This window comes from Triticum aestivum, chromosome 4A (genome assembly GCF_018294505.1).
Source record: "Triticum aestivum cultivar Chinese Spring chromosome 4A, IWGSC CS RefSeq v2.1, whole genome shotgun sequence".
NCBI lineage: Eukaryota > Viridiplantae > Streptophyta > Magnoliopsida > Poales > Poaceae > Triticum > Triticum aestivum.
In genome coordinates, this window is record NC_057803.1 from 140,755,465 (window position 1) to 140,763,346 (window position 7,882).

Sequence of the window (7,882 nt, forward strand, 5' to 3'; positions counted from 1 at the left end):
TATTTCCTTTTATCTAGATTTTAAATATTTAATTATTTGAAATCAAACAAAAATTATTTGATTTTTTTTTGCGGGGGTAAAGGGAGTTTCATTACGTATGAATAGAGTTACAGTCGAGGGGCCAAATGTCCTCGATACATGGTGGAGCCAAACCAAGCCACACAACCGTAGCTCGTTCGGACCGGCTATATTTCGCCAGATGATCGGCAACTCTATTTTGAAGTCTACTAATCTTTTGTGGAAAAGACTCCCTACTACCGAGCAGATCTTTGATTTCCAGAACGATATGACCGTATCGCGAGTGAACCAACGCACCTTTAGTCAAGCTAGACAGATGTTCATGAAGGTGCTTGCGATGCGTCTCGCACGGTGGATTGACGAACTTGTTGGCCCGGCCCAGTCTGCGTTCATCAAAGGCCGCTGCATCCAGGACAACTTCATGTTCGCCCGAGGGATGGCACACCACTTCCACCGTGTCAAGCGTGCCATGCTTTTCGTCAAGCTCGACATCGCCAAAGCTTTCGATAGCGTCTCCTGGCCATATCTGCTTGACATGCTCCGTGCTCGAGGTTTTGGTCCGAGATGGTGCGATTGGATCTCCATGCTCCTTGCCACCTCCTCGTCGCGTGTTCTGATCAATGGGGTGCCTGGCCGGCCCATAATCCACTGTTGCGGCTTGCGTCAGGGTGACCCTCAGTTGCCGTTCTTATTCATCCTCGCCATGGAGCCCCTCCAACGGCTTCTCGATGTTGCAGTGGACACAGGGGTCATCTCCAAGCTCCAGGGCCGGCTTCCCTCTACGCCGACGATGTTGCTCTCTTCCTCAACCCCGTGAAGACCGAGCTGGCAGCTCTCCGCTCCATTCTTACTGCTTTTGGCCTGGCTTCCGGGCTTAAGGTAAACTTCGAGAAAAGTGTCGTCCTCCCCATAAGGTGCGAGCAGTTGGACGTGCATGACGTGATCTCACCTCTAAGGGCTAGAGTTGAGAGCTTCCCCTGCAAATTTTTGGGGCTGCCGCTGTCGCTTCGGACCTTGCGTAAAGTGGACCTGCAGCCGCTGCTGGACAAGCTCCGCACACGCCTGGCGCGCTGGAAGGCCAGGCTGCTCACCCTTGCTGGTAGACTGGTTCTCCTCAACTCCGTCCTGACTGCTTTCACCATATACTGGTCGGCCGTCTATGCGCTCCCGCCATGGGTTCGTAAGGAGCTGGATCGGCTACGGCGTGCATGGTTATGGCGTGGGGAGGAGGTGTGCCATGGCGGGCATTGCAAAGTTGTGTGGAGCCGTGTTTGCCGCCCGCGCGATCTTGGCGGGCTCGGTATCGTCGACCTGGAGCGGTTTGGCATGGCGCTCCGCCTCCGCTGGCTCTGGGCGGAAAGGACCTCCGTCGTCCCCTGGCAGGGTTTACCGGTCCCAGTGACACTTGCGGAACGACATATGTTTGCGGCGACATGTGTGGTCACCGTTGGGGATGGCAACCGAGTCAGTTTCTGGTACGATAGCTGGATGCCTGAGGGCGCGCCGCTCGTGATCGCCCCTGATCTATTCAAGGTCTCAAGACGCAAGGTGCGCTCCGTGCGTCAGGCACTGTTAGGGAGCAGATGGATTCAAGACCTCCGTGGCCGGGTGACCACCGACCTGTTGCCTTCCTTTGTAAGGCTATGGGCGTGTGTCAATTCCCGGCAGCCGCTCTCCCCTGGCACCATGGATTCCTTCCGCTGGAGGCTAACAGAAAATGGCGTCCACACGACGGCCTCCGCGTATAGGCTTTTCTTCATCGGATCCACTATTTTCCCACTGTGTCAGGAGATCTGGAAAGCTTGGGCTCTGCCCAAACTCCGTACCTTTGCATGGCTGCTCGCCCAACGGAGGATCCTCACAGCCGACCGCCTACTTGCCCTGCATTGGCCCAATTCCTATTTTTGCCCGCTATGTTTGCGGAACCTCGAGACATCGGTGCATCTCATGAAGGAATGCCCGTGGGCGCGTCGGCTATAGGAAATGGTGGCGCACCGTTTCGCAGTCCCGGAACTAAATCCGGCTGCATGGACGCTAGATGTGCCATGGATCGACTGGATAAGCAGCATGAGTCGCGCGCCTTCCACTCGGAAGCTGGCGAAGTCGGTTGCCCTCCTAGTATTTTGGTGGATTTGGAAGGAGCGTAACATGCACATTTTTGGCGGCGGCACGGAGCGCTCGCCGCGGCAAGTCTTGCATCTCCTGCTATCGGAGGCAAGCGACTGGGCGCTGGCAGGAGGCCGACATCTAACTCTGCGAGAGTAGCCCCTTTATTTCCTCTTTTTGCTTTCTCTCAATTTCTTTTTCCGCAAGCTAATGCGTTAGCCTGCACCCTGTACTCGGTGTTCCTTCGCCTCCCCTTCTAATCAATGAAATACGCAGCTCTCCTGCGTTTATTTCAAAAAATATTTCGAACCGGGGCTTCTCCTTTTCAGCACACAATTTTGTCGTTTTGATTTCTATTTTAATTAGTGCGGTACGTGTTCAATAAATAGCACTAACTGTATATTTGACACATCAAACGTTAGTTGGTCTACTGGTTTTCTATGCGAGGCGAAGGGCAGCAGGTCATTGGTTCAAATCCCATCCCGTTCTCCATTACTTTTTCATTTTATTTGAGGATTTTCTGCATAAATTAATAGAATGTAAGGGTCCTTTCTGACAACAAACCGACCTCAGCCACTGACAGTGGCCCTGCCACGTTGGCGCGCATATGGATACGACTGGGTATAATGGGAAGCACCGTATATGAACGAGGCGACAAGTTAGATGACCAGAAATACGTATTTTACAAGTTTGTGCACCAAACTGACCGTCGCATGCAAGTTCTATGACTTCTGGTGTATTTACCTCTTATAAATAATACTAGTATCATCATTTTACTCAATTAATACTATGTCATAATAGCAGGCCTATTTAGTATAGCATATGCTATGATCAGAAATGCACCCAAGAGCCAAAACGGCCCTCCCATGCTATGATACACTACTGTGAGAGTTCTTACTTCTTTCATAATTGGCAATGCTAGACTTTTTCTCGCACTAATTTTAAATTACTGTTGCCTATGTTTAATTTTATCTTTTTTTGGCGTGGTAAAACGTGTCTCATTTATACAATAAGGATCATAGCAAGCCACGTACATATCGACCGGACAAAACTGAAAAGACAACAGAATGCTAACCTTTGCACATACGAACACCAACCAAGAAGTAAAATTACAAATAAGACTGAAGAATCCTCTGAGCTTAACACCAACGCCCGTTACCTGCCTCTGGCACCACCATACCAGACACCAAAGGAGAAAATGACGGATCACCTCCACCCTTGAGCTCGACGCGACTCCATCGCTGATATGCAGCTTTGCGGACCACCAAGGTGGCTCGCCAATAAAGGCGAAGCCATTGGCGTTGAACGAATCAGAACGGGGACCCACTCCGAACACGCCATCGAACTCCAGATCTGGTACCACCACCCAACTAAGACGTTGGAGGAGGAAACCATACCTGCCTGCCACGAACCACGAACCCAACACACGATCCATCATCTTCCAGATGCCACCGATGTTGACCACGATCTGCATCCGCCCTTAGACTACCTCCCAAGCTCCGTATCGGCGCTGGAGCAAACACTGTTGCAACGGCGGAGCCCGAGGACACAGGTCCACCACGAGGATGCCGCAGCCACCGCACCACCCTTACTTGAACAGACTGGTTTCCAAATCCACCCCAAAAATGGATCGCCTCGTTGGGGAAGGATCTGAAGATTTATTAATCGCCGCCGCCATCGCCACCGCCGAAACCAAGACGAGGAACAACCCAAAACTCTAAGAAACTAATGCCTAAAACAATCCACAAGCGTGGATCCGACGACCCCCCTCACCACCGACGACCGAGGTCGTCAGCGGAGGGGAGCCACCGACGGAGGCGGAGGAAAACGCCCTGGCGTCCTGGTTTAGTATCTAGCAAGAATAAAATAACAATGAACACATGTGTTTTTAGGTGCATACAAAATTATCTTTGTAACTTTTCCTACATACTTAGCCTTTTTACAAACTTTAGTCTAAGCTTGACAAATTTGTATAGTGCTGGTTGCAACCATCATGTGTTACTTGGTTGATTTGCAATTTGTATTGTTTACATGAATTCCATGAAACTCGATTTTGTACAATACCTTGTTCAGTTATGGTTGAGACTGTTACATATCCAGCCTTGTGTCCTCAATCAACTTTGATTGGTTTGCAATGTGTCTTGTTCATATCCAGCCTTTAAAATATAATAAAAACACTGAGTATAACTACCCCCTCCTACACATACACACAATCATCATCATCAACATCATCCATACATGTGTGCTCACCGTATGTTGATTGAAGATTGAAGTCACGAAGGTATAGACCACAATAACAAGACACCAAAGCGTCAAACATGGGTTCGGATCTCTACTGGAATAATGGTGTAATCACCCTCCTAACTACAAAACCACTAGTCAGTTCTCATCTGCAATCGACTACTAACATAGAATTGGTCAGAAGATAGTAATACCAACAGTGCTACAAGGCAATGGGTTGTTTGTTTGATTTCCAACTACATTTTGTGATGGCTAAGTTTAGGTTGTGCCACGTGATTGCATCACATTTCCATCTTGCATTATCTTCCGTCGCTCTTATTTGATGGATACACATGCTCCCAATTTCCTTGAGAAGGTGAGTACTATGAATGTGATGGTGTACTTGTATCACTTAGCACCTTACTAAGTTCATCCGTGAAGGTGAGTACTATATGTACTTGTATCACTTCACACCTTACTATGTTCATATGTGAAGGTGAGAACCAACCTTCAATTCTATGTTTGGCAGATTTGGTACCTAATTAGGGGATTATTCTTTCAACTGGAGGTGGCATTTTGTCGACAACAAGACCTTATGATTCTGTGATGGCATCTCCATTGTTGATGTCCACGACTCTAGTTATGTGCTTCGTGACTGTGTGCGTGTGATGGTGTTACATGCATGTGTACATCTAAAATTAATTCACGAACATGGTGTAGTCTTTTATATGTTACCTTTTTTAACAGCTCGTGGGGTTGATTGTTATATTATTATTCATCATTATTGCACCATGTTCGTCTCATAAGCATTGCACAAGCATTATATTGCATTAATTCAATGAATTAATTTTGATATTTTTTTGTGATTTTATTAAATGGTGAATAAGCAAACCCTTCTCCCTTTTAATGTTTTAGAACAATACTCACCCGAACCTTGCACATGTCCTTTTGTCATATCTGTGAGCTACCTGAATTATTTCATAATTTTAACCCAAGCCTAGCTATCACTCGTAGCTCAAAAACTCATTTATTTATTAAATGAATTTATTTTCTAAACAACAACTAAATGCACTCAAAGTGAGTTGATTACTTTTGTGCGGCCTCATTATACTCTAGAGAGGCTACATCTAAAATTTCAAGTCATTTCGAGTTCGTTCGATACCCTGTTTAGCAAAACTATTGTACAACATATGTGTATGTCTGTGCAATTTTATGATTCCTATTTTAAAATATGATAACTTGCACATTAAGAACACAAATTCCTCCTTGTTCAGTAAACCATGATACACTGAGCTCAAGAGACAAGAGTTATATGTTCACACTTGTATAACTTTTTTTTGCGGGAAACACACTTGTATAACTTTGACTCCCCTAAAAAAACTTGTATAACTTTGACATTTTGAAAAGTAACATGAAAAATACGCCAACTGAGATCTTTACCAGAATCAATTCTAGGAAAAGGATCAATATTGTATTCTTCCCCAAGAAAATCTGAAAATGTGTTTTTATTATGGTGTCACGAGAAGTACAACCATTAGAAAAATAATAGGATGCCGATATCTCCCGTATGTTCGGTCTGGGAGAGCCCCAGGCCGAATGACTCGTTCGCAACAGCGGAGGACATCGATCGAACTATGTTGTTTGAGATGAGAGGTCCCCAGCGCGAACACCTCCCCAAGCCTTTTTGGCTTTGAATAAAGAAAAAATAAAGCCCGGTTTGCCCAAAAATTACCATGACTAAAAAGGTCCACTTTTGGCTGTGAATAATAAAGGCCAGATTTTGCTATACTCTGATTTTTTTAAATGATCCAAAAATAAATTTCCCGTGATAAATGAAAAAAATATGTGGTACTAAAATATCCTAATGGTTTCAAACAAAAAATTACCATCATCTCTATAAGCAAATTTTGTCATGGTCAGGAAATATATTTTTTTATGCAATGGCACAAAAGAAAAAAGTTCATGGCGACTTGCTTTGTACCATGATGGCAAGAAATGTGAATTAGAAAATTCTATGCTATTTTTATTATGTAAATGAAGAGATAAAAAATATGGATTAAGAATTGCCATCATGTGAAGCACAAAACTATTGGGAAACGTAGTAGAAAACAAAAGTTTTCACACCTACGAACACCCAAGATCAATATGAAGATGCATAACGGGTTGGGATCATGATCTTTACTGTCACCGAGTTGCAGCGGAAGAAGAACATGTTGGTGTAGATCGTACTTGGATTCCCTCTATTCGTCGATTAACGATCTCTCGAACCACCTACGAATAGTCCCTCGAACCGAAGACCGAAATCACAACCTCTCTACTTGGTTGCAAGCGTGCAGCCTTCGCTATCCGACATCACTTCATTGTCCAGGGCTAATCGTGGCCGGAGAATTAGAGAGAGGAGATTACAACCACACTAGGATTCTAATTATGAGGATTAGAGGAAGTAGACCAAACTCTAATTATTCAACTAGGACCAAGTAGAATTAGTGCTAGATGAACTAGAGGAGTCTCCAAAACTTATGTTCTAGGGGCTAGCCCTTCCCCTCTATTTATAGGTTGAGTGATACGTCTCCAACGTATCTATAATTTTTTATTGTTCCATGATATTATATTATCTGTTTTGGATGTTTTATATGCATTAATATGCTATTTTATATGATTTTTGGGACTAACCTATTAACCTAGAGCCCAATGCCAGTTTCTGTTTTTCCTTGTTTTAGAGTTTCGCAGAAAAGGAATACCAAACTGAGTTCAAACGGAATAAAACTTTCGCGATGATTTTTCTTGGACCAGAAGACACCCGGGAGACTTGGAGTGCAAGTCAAAAGAGCCACGAGGCGGCCACAAGGGTGGAGGGCATGGCTCCCAACCTTGTGGGCCCCTCAGTGACCTCCTGACCTAGATCTTCCTCCTATATATACTCATATACCCTGAAAACATTTAGGGGAGCCATAAAACCACTTTTCCACCGCCGCAACCTTCTGTACCCGTGAGATCCCATCTTGGGGCCTTTTCCGACATCCTGTCGGAGGGGGATTCGATCACGGAGGGCTTCTACATCAACACCATTGCCTCTCCGATGAAGCGCGAGTAGTTTACCACACACCTACGGGTCCATAGCTAGTAGCTAGATGCCTTCTTCTCTCTCTTTGATTCTCAATACCATGTTCTCCTTGCTACCTCTTGAGCACTACTTTGGTTTCCCTTGAAGAGGAAAGGGTGATGCAGCAAAGTAGCATAAGTTTTTCCCTCGGTTTTTGAGAACCAAGGTATCAATCCAGTAGGAGGCCACACGCAAGTCCCTCGTACCTACACAAACAAATAAGAACCTCGCAACCAACGCGATAAAGGGGTTGTCAATCCTTTCACGGTCGAGAGTGAGATCTGATAGATATGATAATAATAAGATAAATATTTTTGGTATTTTTCATGATATAGATTGAAAGTAAAGATTGCAAAGTAAAATAGATTGGAAACTTGTATGATGGAAAATATACCCGGGGACCATAGGTTTCACTAGTGTCTTCTCTCAAGATAA